The following is a 17644-nucleotide window of genomic DNA, read 5'->3' as shown; positions in this document are numbered from 1 at the left end:
GTTATTAGATTTCAAAGAGTAAAAAAGTACTTAAGGCGATGCACTACGTAGTAATTTAAAATCATGTGTTTTTGGTTTGAAAATTTGGTCGCCTAGAAATGTTTCAGATGCTTTAATTAAATACTGCGAGTAGAAAACATCCTGGCCTTTGAAAAAATCGAGTGTTTTTTAGATAAGTCTTTGTATAGCACAGAAAAAATAATGTAAAGGCCTATGAAAACTGCTTTAAAGTTCAAAATCTCCTACTTCCGAACCCATTTTCGGTTATGGTTTTGTTGTATAATGTGGCAAATTAAGTTATTTAGAAAATGATCGAAAAACATTGAAATATTTATGCCTGAACATCCACAAAATAAAATAAAAGGTACCTTTTGACCATGTTTTTTTTTTGCATAAATCAAAACAGGTGGATGGTGTGAAGCGGGAATTTAAGCCTTATCGCCATCTACGTAGGGTGTGTTATTGATAGCGGCTCGATTCGAAATATTTCACGACGTAGTGCATCGCCTTAAACATGTTATAATATTTTATGAAAACTTCAATATTTTCAATTTTTAAATTATTTATTTATTTATTTATTGTTTATTTGCAAAAACAGTATGAACCAGAACATTGCAATATCGATAATTAACATTTACAAAAAAGTGAATAACAAATAGGTACATTTACAAGTGGGACAAAGAAAAAAGTTTCAAATTTAGATTTACAATTTTAAGTATTGAATAATAATATTTCACGTTTAAATACGTTGTAGGACATGTGGAAAATATCCACATTTCCTGCGAGGCAGTTAATTAACCTAGTGATTCTTCCCAAGGGCATCACCATTGGTAAGTTAGTTCTGCACCTAGGAAGAATCAAAAGCCTGTGTTGGCGGCCTCGCGCGAAATTATCCGGGACATAAAATCCTATTTTAGCCAGAATGTCTGGTATTGATACTAAACCGTTTAGTAGCTTATACGCCATCAGGAGTAATGCAACATCCCTTCTGGAACTAAGGCTGCATATACCCAGCATTCCCGAGATAAATGCTGTTGGAAACAGCCATGGGTAATAACCAAACTCTCTCATGTAGAGGTATCGTAAAAACTTTTTTTGTATCTTCTCGACCATTAGTACATAGACAGTGTCCTCTGGCCCCCATACCTGAGATCCATTCTCGAGAATGCTACGCACTAAGCTAAAGTAAAGCAGCCTTATTACTGCAAGGTTGGTCAAGTCTTTCGAATTGTGTATGACAAAACCCAACATCTTAGTGGCTGATTTACAGATCTTTTCAATATGAGCGTGAAATGTTAAGCGAATGTCGTACACAATTCCCAAGTCCTTGCAAGTCACCATGTGCTTCAGTGACGTATCTTTCATTTTGTAATTAAAATATATGGTCTTGTGTGCCCTTGTAAAGCACATCACTGAACATTTTTGGAAGTTGAACCCAAGTTTGTTATCAATACTCCAGTCAATAATTGCATCGATATCTTCCTGGAGCTTTCTACAGTCTTCTATCGATCTTATTCTCAGAAAGAGTTTGATGTCATCGGCAAAAAGTAGAAAACGGACGAATTTAATCTTTCCCTGAATATTGTTTATAAAAATTAAAAACAATAGGGGTCCTAAATTGGATCCCTGCGGCACACCAGAATTTGTAGGATATGCATTAGAGTTGAACTCACCATAGGACACGAATTGTTCTCTTTCACTCAAATAGTTACAAAAGAGTTTCAATAAGTTTTCCGAAAAACCAATTTCTTCGAGCCTATTTAGAAGCACTAAGTGATCAACTCTATCGAAAGCCTTTGCAAAGTCATGATAAGATGCGTCAACTTGCTCGTTGTTATCGAGTGCTCTCGACAAGTAATCTGTAAATACCATTAAATTTGTAGTGGTTGATCGGCCATGTCTAAATCCATGTTGTTGTTCGATCAAGAATGGTTCAACTTTGGTATAAACATATTTATGGATAATTATTTCCAATAGTTTAGCAGGTGCGGAGAGAATCGCTATAGGACGGTAGTTGGTTGTTTGATACTTGTCGCCATCTTTGTGTAAAGGGGTGACTTTCGACAGCTTCCATAATTTAGGAAAAATTCCGTTTTTAACCGTAAGATTAAATATATATAGAAGTGGCTTACATAATGGTTCAGAACATCCCTTAATAATAAAGGGTGGAATGAAATCAGGACCATACGATGTTTTTGGTTTCAATTTCTTTACTGCTAAAACAAAATCTACAATATCAACGCTATGAATAGATATATTTTGAGCTTTTGTTGATTCAGTCTGTCTTGGAACATAAGATTCAAAATCAACTTTTTTTGAATTATATACGGATTGAAAATACTTTGCGAAGGCTTCCGGTATGTCGGATCCTTTGTGTGTGCTATCATTTAGATTAACATGACTTAAGAAACCTCTGTCACGTTTCTTGTCAGAAATATATTTCCAGAATGATTTCGGATCGTTTTTCACGTTATTCTCTACCTCCGAAATATAATTTTTGTGGGCTATTGAAATATTGCGTTTAATTCTAGTACGATAAGTTTTAAATAACTCGTGTTCACTTTCCAAACCTGATTGTCTCCACCGCCGGTGATGTATGCGCTTCATCTTTATGTCCCCAATAATTTCGCGCGAAAACCATTTAGGATAGTTTTCTTTTCGATGCCTTTTTTTTCTTGGGAAGCATTCATCTAAATACGCGAATAGGATATCGTAAAAACATTTAACTGCCTCGTCAACATCGGAAATCTCCAAGATAGCCTGCCAATTGTGGTCACGCAGTTGGCTGTACAGCTTCTCAAAGTCTCCCTTGTAGAAATTCCAACCACGGAAGTTATTTTCTGATAGTATATGATGATTTTTTAACGGTTTATCATGTTTAAGGTTAATTTCTGACAAAAGTGTGGGATGATGGTTGTCTTCTGGAACAAGACAGAAATCAGATTTTTCTATGACCATATTAAAATTACCTAGCACTAGATCCAAAGTACGACCACTTGAGTTCAGAACTATATTAAATTGTTTCAGCTGAAATAGTTCCATAACATACGAGAGTTCGGTTTTCACAGCACGTGGATTTTGTGAAGAATTGATATTAAAATCACCAATCACTAAAATTTTCTTGCGAACAAGGTAGTTTAAATTACTAATTAGCATTTCGAAAAAAGTCGTGTAAACACTTGTTTTGGATTATAGATGGCACATTATAGATGGCAGTACATCCGTTTGTAGCTAGCACTTGGAGTGAATGTATACGACTGACGTCAGCGTTCTAGTGATAATAGAAACAAGGCAGATGACATTTAACCGGAAAGATTCCCAACTGTTCTCTAGCGTCGGGAGTCAGTGAGACTATGGCATTTTGGCATCCCCAATTGAGGCATGTTTTGAGGCTGAAGGTGATGCGGAGGGGAAGGAGATGGGAAAGAGGAAGGCGAAGAGGAAATTTCAAGCAACTGAATGCTAGACTTTCACTAGAACGATACTGAATGTATCTTCCACTCTGGAACGTGCCACAAATATAATATCTACATTATTTTAAATTAATAAATTGTAAAATAGCAAAAAAAGAAATGATATTCGCAAATGCAGCTAATTTTAGTAAATGTCAAGTTTACTAAAGCAGAACTTGAAAAAAGTGCTGGAATGCAAATGCTTTTGATTGCTCACTAAGCAATTGAATTCTATGAATTAATATATTAATAATTATTAATTAATTAATACATCACCCTTTATAATAAAATAATTCATAATATGTGCTATTCGACAACAAATAGAAAAACAAATTGTAGATTCGTGAACACGAATGAATTTTACGTATTGTTTATTGAAACATTATGACATGCGATACAGTATTACTTGTAATATAGGGTTTTCCAATAAGAGGTGTTATTTTGATATTCAAAGAAAAATACCATTTTTTAATATAAATGATTGAATGTTTATTTCATTATATAGAAAAAGGTATGTCGTTAATAGTGTAAAATAACATCAGTCAAATGACCACCACGACCACGCCTACAGGACCATATCCTTTTCATGAAATTTTCCATAACCAAATCGCAAAGTGGCTGTCTTATGTCCTCGATAGCCTCACAAATTCCATCTTTGAGGTCTTGAATCGACGCTGGACTGTTGGCGTAGACCTTCTCTTTCACGTGGCCCCAAAGTAAGAAGTCGCAAGGTGTTAAATCACAAGATCTCGGTGGCCAATTGTGATTTCGAGAGATTCGATTTTCACACTTTTCGAGAGATAACACGGTCCGGAAACTTCTCCCGTAAAAGATCAATGGTTTCGTTGCTTGTATGGCACGTAGCGCCGTCTTGTTGAAAGTACACGTTGTCCAGATCAATACCATCCAATTCCGGCCAAAAAAAAATTCATTTTATGGCCGGAATTAAATACACATAACACCTCTTATTGGAAAACCCTATAGATGTTTGTATTATCTACGTGTTTGACTCTACAGAATCTTATAATGGTGTCATGATTACATTTTGAGTTTAATTAATCTGAATTATGTTGTTCATTTAAGTTCTCTATGATACATTTTCTAGCAAAGGTCCAAAAAATATGTGCGTGTACATATTAGTATTATAAATAAGAATTATGTAATTATGTTAGAAACAAAACATGTTTTACACAACATATCGACATATCATTATGTTTTGATGAAAATTAATAAAGTGTCTTTTTTTTAATTTTTCTTATAATACTCCTAGATTCTTACTGGTCTGAGTAAGTATTCTACTAATATTCAAATAGTGCGATTTAGGAAAACTCAACCCGTAAAAACAAGATTATTTACTATAATATTTTTTTTTATTATTTAGATCTATACACTATTTTTGATTTGACCGAGGATTAAACCTTCCTTCCCAGGGACTGGAAGTCTACCGCGCTAACTGCTCAACCAAAACCCTATAGAATATAGGACAATTAAAAAACGAGAAATTAAAATCTATCGATCGAGACACTTTCATACGACTTATGACCAAATAGAATCAATAATAATGTGAAGAAATAGAGCTGCGTCGATCGATCATTTTCAGAGATGTGCAAAATGGGTACCCAAAACCATTTGAAATGCAAAATGGAAATGGGTCAAAACTTTTCCATTTGAAAATGCAAAATACAAAATGGGTTTTAGAAAAGCATTTCAAATGCAAAATACCTATTGTCAAAATTCATTGAAAATGCAAAATGGTTTCTCAGGTCAAACAATGAAAATAATTATAGAATTTTTAAACAATTTTGTCATTTAATAATGGACATCAATGTAGAACAAATATATTACATGATGGTAAATCCAAAAACACCACGACTACAGATTATGAAACCACAAAAAATTTGCGCGGGACTAATGTTGCCAACGTAAAAACATAGAAACTGCTATCTAACATTTAATATTACAGCGTCATGGCCCCATGTTCAGTATTTGAATCAGTATTTTTTGTAATGGTATCATTCAATTGCCAGGACTCCTACCAGGGAGCGACTTCAAAAATGTAAATTATCTCTCGTTGCGGGGTTGAGGACCGACTGATATTTGGGGCTTATGAAAAAAAGATGAGTGGAGAAAGTAGGAAGAATGTTGCAAAAAAGCATTTAAAATGGAAAATGCATTGAGAAAAACATTTAAAATGCAAAATGGTTGTTAGAAAAGCATTCAAAATGCAAAATGAAAAATACCCATTTTGCATTTTGCATTTTCATTTGAAATGGATTTATTTGAAATAAAGCACATCTCTGATTGTTATTGACAAACTTACCTATTTAAGCTGTCACCCTTAAATTAAATATATCATTCCTGAGAGAAAGTCCAGTTATATCCAATTATGTCCTGAATCCTGTATTGCTAATAAACAATTAGTTAATGTTAATCTCAAGTGACCTACCAGGTAAGTATTGAACTGTATATTATTTCCATAAATAGTTAGTAATAACATAGATCATTGTAGAAATGTATTATATATTTGTACAGCGCCCTTGAGGTGATTTCGTACAAAAGCGGCGCTATACAAATCATCAAAATATTATTATTATTAACGAGTCTGCTGAGTTTCAGCGCGATCGAGTTAAGTGGGTTTATTTCCACTTTCAAGAATTTCATTAATTTATTCACGAAAACAAAATGGATGTATTTAAAAAATAAGAAAAGATTTTAGTACACTATTGATAAAAAATAATCACATTTTTGTATTTAAAAGGAAATAGTCAGCTATGAATAAAAAATTTAAGAAGTCACTTTTGGAAAAAAAACGGTTCACTCAGAAAATCTTATTTTCAAATGACAAATTCTTCGAGAATTAGTGCCTTTTGGTAAAAACTGAATAAACCAATCGATTCAGGGCTCTCGATTTAGTATTGTTATAACTCAATTTTTGGAATAGAACCCCACTTATAATATACAGGGTTTTCCAATAAGAGGTGTTATTTTGAATAGCCCGCTATTTCGGTAGATGTTACTTTTGAAGCTGTCATTTTTGACATTTGACAAGTAGAAACTACGCCATTAATAAAAATGGAACGATACACGCTTCAACAACGCATTTAAATTATTAAAATTCACTTGAGTGAATCAAATGCAAATCATCTTGAGTGATGAGGCCCATTTCCACCTCGGTGGCTTCGTCAACAAGCAAAATTGTCGCAACTGGGGCTCGGAAAACCCAAGAGTTATTGTTTAAAAGCCTCTCTATCCTCAACGTGTGACTGTTTGGTGCAGTTTATGGTCCGAAGGACGAATATTAGGCAAATAATTATTGCTTGTAAAATAATTGTTACCCTTTGTGCTATGCATTATGTTGTCTTAAACATTAGTTTACCAAAAAATAATAATTAATATTTGACAAGTCCTAGTATTTCACCTACAAATTTAGACAATTTGTCTCGACGCCATCTCCTGAGAGAGTTAGCACTTACAATGCCTTTCTCATATAAAATAAAGTTAGTTGTTTTCAGGTGAAAAAATGTAACAAGCAGTAATTGTTGAATGAAACACTAGTATGTATTGAATTATTTCGCGGATAAGAGATAAGCCGCCATAGCTCAGTGGTCAGAGCTGTCGACCGAAAATCGAAGGGACACGGGTTCGAGTCCCGTTGGCGTCATGTATCTTTTATCAGGAGATTTTTCAATGTGGATGAGTGTTTCAGGCGAATAATTTTTGCTTGTAAAATAATTGTTACCACAAAAGTTATTGTTGAAAAGCCTCTCTATCCTCAACGTTTGACTGTTTGATGCGGTTTATGGTCCGGCGGGTCAGCTACGTGCCACACAAGCAACGAAACCATTGATCTTTTGCGATTGACTATCAAAATAACACCTCTTATTGGAAAACCCCGTAGAATACACGAGTTCATGATGTGCGATATTACCGCGTGTTAACAACAATCATATTACATTACACCGTTCACTCAGCACGTGTGGCTAGATCATGAATCATGACACAGCAACTTAATAAACCATAAAAACACTAATGAATACATTTCCTGGTTGTGAATCTGCAGACACGGTACGCCACTGCAATAGTAAACACACAATATTAATTAAAAGTCGCAGCATCATGCCTATGACCACGATTTTACTCAATTACACAGTGTTTTATACTTTACAGGACATTTCCGTGAGCACGGTGTCCTGAAACTGACACAAGCACATTAAGGCAAAGCTTAGTGCCAAATCACTATTTTGATTAATCTTTATAACGAATTGGTGTACATTATGAATACCAAAAAATGTGCTTTAGATAAAATAAAGATTTTCCTATCGCTTCGTTTCAGTATAATACAAAAAAAATTACTCAATATAATATAAATGCAAGCTAATAATTTTTTTTTCAATAGAAACGTATGAACGCATAAAGGAAACATCTTTTTAAAAATACAGTATTATAGCTAAGATTATCTATGACAGTTTCACTTGATTAACTTTTTTACTTTCTTATAAAATTATTTACAAAATAAATAAAAACCAGTTTTTTGCTTGAAATCGAACGTTTCTAGACTCCGTTTGTCAAGCGATTTTAATGCCTATTACCTACGATATAAGGTATACCAAAAAAATACACATTTTTGGCTTTTAACTTCCTCTTAACTTTCTTACTATCCCGCAGCCAAGTGGGGGAGTAGGTAGTACCCAAAATTACTATCCTCCTTATATACTTGACATATCATTTTAGTATTTTACGTATTTCTGCGCAAATACGTAAGTTACCATTAATAATTGACTGAATAATTGAGATTTCTATAGTTTAAAAGCCCATAAGACAGAAAAACGCATGGGGTCGTCAGAAGACCCATTTGGTAACAGACGTTTTGTTTGGCATCTTGGCCTGTCAAGAGTTAACAATATCATTGACATAATATATTCCAGTCGCAGAACAAATAAATTATCAAAATACATTAATTATCGTCTACATCTTAATTTACGTTTTTTTAAATAAGTGATGATATTAATGGCTTTGTAAACGGAGAACTTGGAAAACCGTGACTAAACGATGATAGAGTATCGCAATTGTAGATTGTAGTGCAGCTAGAGATGATCATTCTCATCTCAGCGATATCTCAATCGGAACGGTGGTGTCTATAGGACCGGCAGATCGATGAAGTCACCGACGGATCGGTGTGAACTTCACACTATATGAATGATATTATAAAGCGCGGTTGACAAACATTGGCACGGGAAATTCTGCATGCTACGTCTTACAGACAGCGTCACTGTTAGTCCTAGTATACTAGTTATCGTATATCGTCTACGCCATTCGATGGAAACACGGAAGGTGAGGATTCATTGGGATTTTAAATTCATAACGTCTTATTAAATCTTTAGTTGTTAATCTCCCATTTTAACAACAAAAAGTGCAATAAATAATGTCAATAAACCCCAAACAATAGGGAATTCTCTTCACACCAAAAAATCACTTATTATTAATTATTCACATGTAGAAACACTTCAGACACAAGAATACATAGTTTTTATAATTTTCAAAAATCATTTATTAAAGTTATAATGACTTTAAAAACAGGCGCGAACGAAATATTTCAATGCAGCTAAAAACGCCCGGTGATTGATCAAGCGTTCAAGGGCGAACGATGACGTCACTGTTGACCGGCCCGAGTAGATCCTGCAAACCGATGGCGGCGGCAGCGGCAAAGGTGTGACGTAGCACTTGTGACGTAGCGGTCAAAATGGCGCATGACCGTTTTCAGAGCCGAAATAGCACGCAATTTTTAAAACAAAGTATTAAAAATGCATTTAAAAAAAAGAAAAAAAAGAGGGACATAATAAAATAATTATCTTTATTGAAATAAATTATTTACAAAATGCACGAGAATTCCCTATTCGATGGAAGTCCTTTGACCACCGCCATCTAAAGGTAAGGCTATACTGGGCCCACTTACGCAACGTTTGCATTACTACGTTCCTAGGCTAACTTGCACACTTGTCCTACCCAAGCAGTACAAATTAGATCGTAGTATCGCGATATTCAAAGGATTTTATGTAAAAATCACTTAGGACGGGTAGTTTCGGAGAATTTGAACAATTTATCAAATTTCAACGTTCGTTTTCGGGTTCTGTGAAAGTCCTATTCAATTTATGTTATTATATCATTATGGGCTAGTTGCTTGACAGAACTGTATAATAACAAAACTTGAAAAAAATCTTTCACACAACTTGAAAATTAACTTTGAATAATTGTTTAAATTTTCCGAAACAACCCGTTCTAAGTCACGTCTTACTAAATCTATTAGTTGTTCATCTCTAATATTAACAACAAAACGTGCAATAAATAATGTTAATACATGCCAAACGTCCAAACACACAACCTTAAACGTTAAATCAGCTCATGGGAACGCTTTTCACCACTGCCATCTTTCTTTCACACGTCCCACGCCGCGATTTGGACAGGGCGGATTGGTGTTGCGTGAGTAGCGTAGGATTGCATTGTGACAAGCGAGTTTATAAAGCATCTATTTTTATAGAAAATGCACGGATTGTAAGTTGTCCAGATGTCTTAATACGTTGCGTACGTGGGCCAAGTGTGTCCTTACTTTTTCATCACTATACAGATGTTTGATATTATATGGTGGAGCGGTTAACACGATTGTTGTTCTCATGAAAAAACATTACGAAGTGTAATTATTTTAGGTATATGAATGAATACATTGAAAAAGTTTGCGAATCTCTGTTCTAAAGCAAGCCAATACTGTTCATGACATCACCCATTGCCAAATTTAATACGCGTCTGTCGATGGCCCGCCACAGAATTGGCTAATCCGAGAGACAGATTGCACACTTTGATAGACAAACACAAACACTTTATAGCTAATTCATATAGAAAGTGGATAAGTCTATACATAGTTTATGAGAAAATACAAAAGGCTATGGAATATATGACAGTTAAAAAACGAGAAAGTAAAATCTTTCGATCGAGACACTTTCATACGACTTATGACCAAATAGAACCACAATAATTATGTGACGAAATAAAGCTGGGTCGATCGATCATTTTACGCGAAGCAGGTCGTTCACGACCGAAGTGATCGGGTCGAGAGTACCCACTTTTTGATAGGGTACTTTTACATATGGAAAAATGCTAGAGGGTGGAGGAGCGCCGCAGGCCGTAACTCGAAAGTACCCGTCCACAACAGAAACCGTGTACCCGTCACCAAATCTTAGATCCGATACTCTCGTTTGACGTACGTAGGTGGTAGGTAAATGATAGACTATTTTAGATTGACAGGTATGTACCGTCTTTATTAGTAGAGATTACAGATCTGGCATCCCATCAGGGGACACGGGTGCAGTCATTCGATTTTTTTTATTGTGACCCGTTAGCTCATTGGTAGTTCGTGAGCGGGTTATAATGATCGGGTAGTTCACGATCAACCCAGGGATAATATTAAAGTCACAATTACAGGAATATTTACAGACCAACGAAACAAAACAAAAAAGGAGTTTTAAGACGTCAAACAACATTAAATTACTGAATGACCATGATAGTCAATATATAGATACTATGTTGTTGTATATTTGTAGTAAAACTCTCTGACAGTGAGCTCTGGCGTAGTGAAATTTGCACAACTTTTTATTTCGGGATTTTCTAGGTCAACGCAACTATTTTAAGCCCATATCGTCCTTCCCATTGTGAACTTTGAAATATATTTTGACAGCAAAAAAAATACAAAACAACATTTTGTTTGTTGCATTTATACGAACAGTGTAAAACTCGAGCGAAACTGGGTAGAAAAACTGGATCATTTTAATATGCACCAAGTAACCTATGTTAACCCAACTAGACCATATAAAACAAATATAGTCGACACTTAACCTAATTCAAGGTTGATAATCGGTTGGAATTATTGAACAAGCGGTTCTCATAAATCCGGTTGGAATTCGCAGAAGAATTCAGAAGGTTGTCTTCAGAAAACAAATTCGCGGGGGAGAGACATTATAAGACAGCTCGATCCGCATACAAAAATAGTGTGAATTTAGTGTAAATTAGTTTCAAGTTCGCGACACCAAGACGGAAGGGAAAATATGTGGGTCGACGTGCCCGATCTTGAAATACACAATGGTGTCGAAACATGGCGTCGAGAATAGCAGAGATATATCTCTCCAAACACTTACGGATAAACATGAGGATGAAGCAACTACGTTTCGGGTCAACGGCCACATTCATCTCGACAATGAAGGATCTTGGAATCATGTTTGATAGTAGACTGACATTTCATGCTCATATTGAGGCGACATGTAGCACTTCACTTAGAATTCTGGGCTTTGTTCTACGCACTGCAAGGAATTTTAGAGATAAACGGGTGCTTATAGTTTTATTTAATTCCTTAGTAAGGAGTAGACTTGAAAGTGGGTCGGTGATTTGGAGTCCACACCAGGTAAAGTATTCTCTCATGTTGGAGAGAGTTCAGAAGAAATTCTTGAGATTTCTCTACATGAGGGAGTATGGCTACTACCCGTGGCTCTATCCCACTGACTTTCTTTTGGGTATGCTCGGAATGAACTATCTACGGGTCAGGAGAGATGTGCGCATTGCTACACATTTCTTTAGACTGATTCGTGGATGGTTTGAAAACTCGATCATCATGGAGAGCATTCATTTCTATGTTCCCGATGGTTATCTACGTCACCGACAACATAGACTATTTTATCTCCCAGCCTGCAGAACTAACTTGCCAATGGTCATGCCTGTGGGGAGAGCAATCTTGCTGTTGAACAGAATCAATTCGGATATCGACATGTTTTGCATCAATGAAGCTTCCTTTAAAAGGCAAGCTCTATTATCACTGGTATAGTTGATATACACACTGTAAATATTAATCTTAGAATTCTTATTATAAAAATATTTTAAAAACGCATTGAAATGAACAATTTTGTAATGTTTTTGAAATTAATAAACAAATTGAATTGAAGGCATTTTGACTCAAAATTGTGGACTAATCAGCTGTTCAATAGCCCAACCTAACATCTAGCAGTACCAAACCTCGGTTACCACACGGCATTTCTTCGTTTTGATACTATTATAAATCATAAGGAGAAGATAATACTACTAAATCTAAATGAAACATGAAACAGAACTAGACAAAGAAAAAAACGTAATGGTCGCAACAGGGAATCGAACCCAGGATCTCTGTCTTACCGATGGATGGTATAAGAAGAAATATGAGTATTGCTAATTTATTAGGAATCTCTTCAAATTATTGGTATTCCGGTTAAAAACTGGATTGCGGGCCTTTTCCCGATAAACTTTTATTAAATCCCTAATACAGGGTTTTCCAATAAGAGGTGTTATTTTGAATAGCCCGCTATTTCGGTAGATGCTACTTTTGAAGCTCTTTTTTTGACATTTGACAAGTAGAAACTAAGTCATTAATAAAAATGAAACGATACATGCTTCAACAACTCATTGAAATTATTAAAATTCACTTGAGTGAATCAAATGCAAATCATCTTGAGTGATGATGCCCATTTCCACCTCGGTGGCTTCGTCAACAAGCAAAATTGTCGCACCTGGGGCTCGGAAAACCCAATAGTTATTGTTGGAAAGCCTCTCTATCCTCAACGTGTGACTGTTTGGTGCGGTTTATGGTCCGGGGGAGTCATTGGACCTTACTTTTTTTGAAAATGAGGCTGGAGCAACAGTTACGGTGAATGGATTGCGCTATCGAGTTAATGATTTTTTTATTACCGGAATTGGATGGTATTGATCTGGACAACGTTTACTTTCAACAAGATGGCGCTACGTGCCACACAAGCAACGAAAACATTGATCTTTTACGATTGAATATCAAAATAACACCTCTTGTTGGAAAACCCTGTATACCGGAATACGCGTTCTTGATAATATATAATGACGAAATGAGAAAATATTAGGATTTTTCGAACACGTGTTCCGACATCGTGATAATTAATGCATCCGTATTTTACAAAAAGTTAATCTGGAAACCTATCAATTCACTTGTTTAGGGCCAGCAAACCAGTTTTTAATCTAACGATTATCTAATATGAAGAGATTCAATAAATGAGCAAAACTATTAAATAATAATCATATTGAACCCGTGACCTCTTCCTTGACGGGGAAGTGCACTGACCACTGAGCTAATTCCACCATTTCAACTTACTGCATTTTTAACTGTATAGAGCTACCGACACTATCTTCCACTATAAAAAATATTCATTCTAGACTTGTAGAAAAGTCAATAGATGTCGCACATTAAAATAAAAATGGATATATTTATCGAAGACGCTATCTAGATTGCATTTAGTTAGGGTAGAATCTTGCAATCATACACAAATATAGCATTCAACAACATATGGGTTTATAAAATGTACTAAACAATTGAAAATGACGTAAGTTGATATGGTCGAATTAGCTCAGTGGTCAGAGCAAGGTCCTGGGTTCAATTCCTAGATTTGACTGTAACTTTCCTGTTTCACATCTTTCGTTTGAGAGTCTTTGATATTGTTTTCGATGATTACAATATAAGCTATTGAACTAACGTTCATTTACACATCCAGAGTTATATAGTTTCATGCACATAATTCATGCTTATATTGTATTAAACATCGGAGTATTTGTTTCTCAAATCAATGCAAAATTCGTCGCACAGGAGTAGAATTTGTAAATAACAAATTAATATAAGCAATAATTAGTCGTCTGAAATATCCGTACAAATTGAAAATATCTCCAGAGTATAAATAAATGCCGCCAACGGAAATTGAACCTTCTGACATCGAGTAAAAAATAAATTTGATTGTTTACACGTGAAAAAATATATAATAAGCAATAATTGTCGATTGAAGTAATAGTACATATTGGATTATTTGGCGTGTTGTAAATAAGTCGACGTAGCTCAGTGGTAAAGAGCACCTGACCGGACATCAGCAGGTACTGATTCAAATCCCGTAGGCGGCACTCATTTTTACTCGGGAGATATTTTCAATTTGTATGTATATTTCAGGCGAGTAATTAATGGTTATAATAATTTGTTATCCTTTGCGCTATGCATAAAAACCTTGTCTTATAAACATTAGTTTAAGTATCATCATAAAAAATAATAGAATTATAGAGTTGTTGGATCAAGCAGAAAACTCCAAAGTTCTATCACCCATATAAAAAAATGCGTATAATAAATGAGTGTTTATGATGCACACGACAATATGTGACTTTTCTATAAAGAAATCTATACGACTGTCGGCGACGTGACAAGCGATGAGAGTGGAAACAGCGTGTGTAAATTTGGCCACTCCAGCGATGTAAAAAGTTATTGATTTTTAGTATTCGCAGTCGTACAAGAGGCACATAAACCTAGTTTCTCTTTTAGCAAGTTTTATAGCAAAGGTGAATTTTCACAAACTTTCCTTGTTAAATCCAGTCCAGTGAAAAGTTGTTGATTCAATTGAAGTTTGGTCGTGTTGCGTGATCGTACGATATTGTAATATCGATTCACGTGAAATTTGCATGTTTTTCCCATCATTAACGGCAGTCCGTTTTCTTTGAAGAAACGAAAAGGGGCAATTATGAAGATTGCCCTACTTTAATTTTAAATTGAAGAAAACAAAAAATATACAATATAACACACAGTTGAGAAGAAAAAACTTGTTAATATTCAGCGATTAAAATAATAATATTTTAATATTAAATTCCTTTTACAAGAACAAAGTTTAGGTTACATGTAAAAAATGGTACCAAGATAACTTAATACAATGAAAATTCAACACACCTTTAAAAAGTTATATAAATTTCAGTCATTAAGGCCCTGTTGTAAGCGTTCAAATATGGTGTGAAAGGGAGATATCTAATGGTGAAAATACTTATTAAAACACGACTCGTTTGAAATAGAGCAAAAATCTCTCAACAAATTCTTAAGTTGCATTTAAAGATACACTGTGAATTTTTTCATGCCTATAAAAGAACAAAACGGGTTTTTAATAATTTTGGAGTCTAAAAACATAAAGAGTTAATTTTTAAGCGGGGGCTTAAAAGCGATGATAAATGTAACCGATTAACCTAGTTTTTGTTTTACGGTTTTCATGACTTTATATCACTTTTTAAAGATCGAATTGTCATTAATAATAATAATAATCTTTGGCTAATTTATATAGCGCCGTTTTCGTGAAAAAAACACCTCAAGGGCGCTGTACAAATATCATGCCTTGTGGTGGGTTATCCGGTTACTATAAGAAATTACGTAATAATATTTGCAAAAAAAAGAAACTTAGATAGGTACAAAAAAGGAAATTTAAAAAAAAAAATAACACCAATTTCAAAAGAATTTAAGAACAAAAATTTAACAAAAATTTTTAAGAGCAAAAATTTAAAAAAAAAAAAAAACAAAACAAAAAAAAAAAACACAAACGTAAAAAAAACACAATTTTAAAAAAAAAAAGAACACATAAAAAAAAAAAAAAAAACACAAATTTCAAACAAAGAACACAAAATTTAAAAAAAAATCAGGCAGTGGTGTAGATCGCTTTCAAGAATCAATAGCATTTCCCTTTTCATTTTCTCCTCGCCATCACAAGAGATTTGTTTCAGGAGCAATATACTCATCCCCACCGGAGAGTCATTAGAAGGCTGGTCCTATAGGTAGGAAGCTATAATTATTATTAGAATTACAGGCATCGTCTTATAGATCAATTCTGCCGTGTTTTGACAAAACCATGAAACCCAAAAAGGGGTAAATGGGTGAATTGCGTTTGAAGATTTCAACAACCTGTCCAGCCGTGATTTACTCCGAGATTGATGAAATTTTGCACACTTGACTTTCAAAACAAGAGGAAGGTCACTGTCTAGTGTTGTCCCTCCACCATCCATTACTATATTCAAAGCGATGCAGTGCCTCTGGAGTATATATATTTGGTGATTCTGTAAACGATCGAAGTTATAACTATATCTTTCTTTGGAAATCTTTTTTTGTGTATGATTTATGCAATTTTGTACGGAAGCTAGATTGTCTTGGTTAACGAGAAGTCCCTCTCGTTCTTGTATTTATGTTATAGGTCAATGCAAAATAACATTCTAATTTATTGTGACATAATTTATAGCGGCAGTAAAATCGTCGCTTCTTCCATGCACAGGTATTGTATTGTCTGACGCATTCGTACGTTTTCTAAAGCACAGTTTTTTGGACTGTTCGTGTTATAAAACATTGTTATTAGTGTTGTGTTCGAGACATTTTAAGATAAATTACAGTGAAAGGAACAATAAATCTGTTAGTTTCGAGAGAAGAAGAGAAGAAAAGGCGGGAAAAAAATCTGGTACATTCTGCATGTCAGATATATACATATACGATTGTGTTGTTGGTTTTGATATTGTAATCACGTAAAAGTTTTTCGAAATCTTTGATTCTACCATAATCGCCATAGAATCGAAAATGTCTTGAAGAACAGTCTGCCTTAACATAAATTCATTTATGTATCGATTAATAAATTCTAATTTCCATTCCTGAGTTTATATCGAGTAAAAACAATTAGATATAATTTTGCTGTCCGGTGAAATTTAAAAAAATAAAAAAATAATATATCTATATTTAAATCACAGGTCGCCACTGGGTACCAACTGGCGCATCATGTGATATGCCCTCCGTCTCGTTCTAGCAATACAGTACAGACGACGAGACGGAGCGCGTATCATGTTGTGACAAAGTGCATATCATGATGCGTTGTGGGGTGTGGCAATGTGGTCAGTAGCGACAAGTGGTAGAAATATATAGATTTTATTCCATTTGAAATAAATAATTGCTGGTTTAAGTCTGCCGGGTAAATGCTGATCTATTTAAAACTGTTCTATGCTTTCTCATCCTATTGGGTGACGCCTATAACAAATCTGACTACCCACCCTAATGGACAGTGATTTGTGAGCCCAGATCTCATTGTGTCCGAGTCGGCCGGGTGATCAAATCGCGCCTATATAATATCTTACATCTAGGTAGAAAGCTGCTCTGTGTTTTCTCAACCTGTTGAGTTGACGCCTAATAAAAACCTTTATACAATGAAGGCCCACCCTAATGAACAGTGATTTGTGAGCACAGGTCCAGAATCATAGACATTCGGGAGGGTGATCTCATCGCGGCTATATAATATATCTGATCCCCATCTAGGTGCAAAGCTGTTCTGTGCTCT

General features: G+C 34.8%; 1 protein-coding gene and 1 non-coding gene across 5 annotated transcripts in view; one reads left to right on the top strand and one right to left on the bottom strand.

Annotated features, from left to right (window-relative positions):
• raw (NDT-like domain-containing protein raw) overlaps window positions 1–17644 on the bottom strand; it is a 224183-nt gene that overhangs the window by 105682 nt on the left and 100857 nt on the right. The window lies entirely within an intron of this gene.
• Window positions 7041–7113, top strand: TRNAF-GAA (transfer RNA phenylalanine (anticodon GAA)). Its single transcript has one exon. It is a non-coding gene; the product is annotated as a tRNA-Phe (tRNA).

The sequence above is a fragment of the Hesperophylax consimilis genome, chromosome 19 (genome assembly GCF_061612785.1).
Source record: "Hesperophylax consimilis isolate HC1 chromosome 19, BYU_Hcon_1.0, whole genome shotgun sequence".
NCBI lineage: Eukaryota > Metazoa > Arthropoda > Insecta > Trichoptera > Limnephilidae > Hesperophylax > Hesperophylax consimilis.
The sequence above is the reverse complement of the archived record's forward strand: the minus strand, read 5'-3'. Positions and strand labels throughout refer to the sequence as shown.